The sequence below is a fragment of the Piliocolobus tephrosceles genome, unplaced genomic scaffold, assembly GCF_002776525.5.
Source record: "Piliocolobus tephrosceles isolate RC106 unplaced genomic scaffold, ASM277652v3 unscaffolded_5621, whole genome shotgun sequence".
Lineage (NCBI taxonomy): Eukaryota > Metazoa > Chordata > Mammalia > Primates > Cercopithecidae > Piliocolobus > Piliocolobus tephrosceles.
The window spans coordinates 706-3,037 of record NW_022332743.1 but is presented as its reverse complement, the minus strand read 5'-3'; the positions used below and the strand labels follow the sequence as shown (position 1 = coordinate 3,037).

The 2,332-nt window shown below is 61.4% G+C and overlaps 1 long non-coding RNA gene across 1 annotated transcript; it reads left to right on the top strand.

Annotated features, from left to right (window-relative positions):
* Positions 1 to 893: 893 nt before the first annotated feature.
* On the top strand, positions 894 to 2,039 carry LOC111532469. Its single transcript, XR_002728556.2, has 3 exons — positions 894 to 941; positions 1,366 to 1,453; positions 1,538 to 2,039. It is a non-coding gene; the product is annotated as an uncharacterized LOC111532469 (long non-coding RNA).
* The last annotated feature ends 293 nt before the right edge of the window (positions 2,040 to 2,332 follow it).

Sequence of the window (2,332 nt, the reverse complement as noted above, 5' to 3'; positions counted from 1 at the left end):
TTATTTTTTTGAGACAGGGTCTCTATCGCCCAGACTGAGTGACTCACTGCAGCCTCAACCTCCTGGGCTCAAGCGATCCTCCCACCTCAGCCGCCCAGGTAGCTGGGACTACAGCTGTGTACCATCACACCCAGCTAATTCTTTAATTTTTTTTTTTGTATAGATGGGGGTCTCACTATGTTTCCCAGGCTGGTCTTAAACTCCTGGACTCAAGTGATCCTCCCGCCTCCGCCTCCCAAAGTGCTGGGATTACAGGCGTGAGCCACTGTGCCCAGCCCAGGACTAGTTTGACTTCCTACGAAGAACAATACACCAACTCTTATGGGCTACCATTTAAAGAGACATTTTCATACTGGACTTCAATGTAATTGATTCCATGATCCTTTTGAGAAGAGGCTGAACTGACAAGCCTCCCTGAGACAGGTGCCCCATGGAATGCTAGTGGAGAGAGAAGGAAAGAGAGTGGAATGGGCACTGGACAGGGGCAGAGGGAGGACGAGATGCATTTGGGACCAATGGTGAGCCAGGACAGGAGTCAGATGAGATTGTACATCTACTGGAAGACAGGCCTGTGAAGCTGGGAATGGGAGCTCCAAGGGAGTCACTTCTTAAGAGTTTCATGACAGGTCGTTGCCTCCATCAGGGTTCTTTGTTTCTTTAAATCAACGTAACCACCACTACAATCACCATAGAGAAACTTTCTCTTTCTTCCTCTCTTTCTTTTCTTTTCTTTTCTTTCTTTCTTTCTTTCTTTCTCTCTCTCTCTCTCTCTCTCTCTCTCTCTCTCTCTCTCTCTCTTTCTTTCTTTCTTTCTTTGAGATGGAGCCTCGCTCTGTCACCCAGGCTGGAGCCCAATGGCGTGATCTCGGCTCACTGCAACCTCCGCCTCCTATGTTCAAGCGATTCTCCCGCTTCAGCCTCCCGAGTAGCTGGGATTACAGGTGCGCCACCACGCCCAGCTAATTTTGTGTTTTCAGTAGAGATGAGGTTTCACTATGTTGTCCAGGCTGATCTTGAACTCCTGACCTCAGGTGATCCACCGGCCTCGGCCTACCAAAGTGCTGGATTTCAGGCGGGAGCCACAGCGCCTGGCTTGATAGAGAACGTTTCTGCATCCCAGGGCAGGGTTCTTTCATTCCATCTAGCAGTGTCTAGTCCCCTTGCCCAGTCGGTTATATAGTTGTAGCCTGCTTGCTGCGCCCACCCCTGCTTTCATCTTTGTGGAGGACGCAGTGTCGCGGTTCACATCGCTGGTTCTGGAGCCATGTTACCTGGGATCAACCCAGGCTCTGACCCCTGGTAGCGATGCAGTGGCATCTGGGCGGGTCCTGCAGGCGCTAGCTGTCACTGTCTCTGTTATTCCAGTTTCGCGATCCAGAGTACGGGGAATGGTTTGGCTACCTGAGCCGAGAGGGCAAGGTGGCCCTCTCCATCAAGGGAGGTCCTTTCAAAGGTGAGTGGGGGACAGGGCGGGGCCGCAGGGGTTGCGCCTCTCGGCTGCCCCCGGCCCTCACTACCTGCCCGCCTCCACCCGCAGGCTGCTTCCACGTGCCGCGGTGCCTAGCCATGTGCGAGGAGATGCTGGGCGCCCTGCTGAGCCGCCCCGCCCCCCCCCCCCCCCCCCCCCCCCCCCCCCCCCCCGCCCGTCGAGGCGCGGAATAAAGGCTGAGTCTGCTCCACCTGCGGCTGTGCGCGCGTCTGTGGGCTCCGGGGGCTGGGGCTGCGGCGCCGAGGGAGGGGCCTGCTCCAGCTCCGGGGCAGCGCCCGCCCCGCCCCCAGGCCCGCCCCGCGCTGACCGGCTGCGCGCATTGGCCCGCTCCGCGCGCTAGCCTCTCCCGCGCATTGGCCAAGCGGCCGGGAGGACGGGCCCGGCGGCCGTGCACTTCCGGCCGGTGGCCGGCCCGGCGCGCACCGCCCCTTCCGCCACCGCCCAGCGAGCCCAGCCCCGGTCCCAGCCCCGGCCGTCCCGGCGTCGCTTCGGAGCGCGGCGGCAGCTGACTGCGCCTTCACGATCCGCTGGGACCCGCGAGCCCCGCCGCCGTTATGAACATCCGCAATGCGAGGGTGAGCGCCCGGGGCGGGAGGCTGTCCGCGCCGCGTGGGCGCCGGGCCCGGTGGCTGCTGCGCATGCTCCCGAGGGCCCTGGCCGAGCCCGGCCCGGTGGCCCTGCGTGTGCCTGCGACCGCTGGACCTATGGGGCTGGCCCAGCCCGCCGAAGAGGCCGGGGCGCGGGGCTGGGGCTGCGATTCCCTCCTGTTTGCGTGATGTCGGGCCTGCGTTGGGTGGGCTCCGGGGACCTCCGGGCGCCCACTCCTGTTCCTGTACTCCGGGC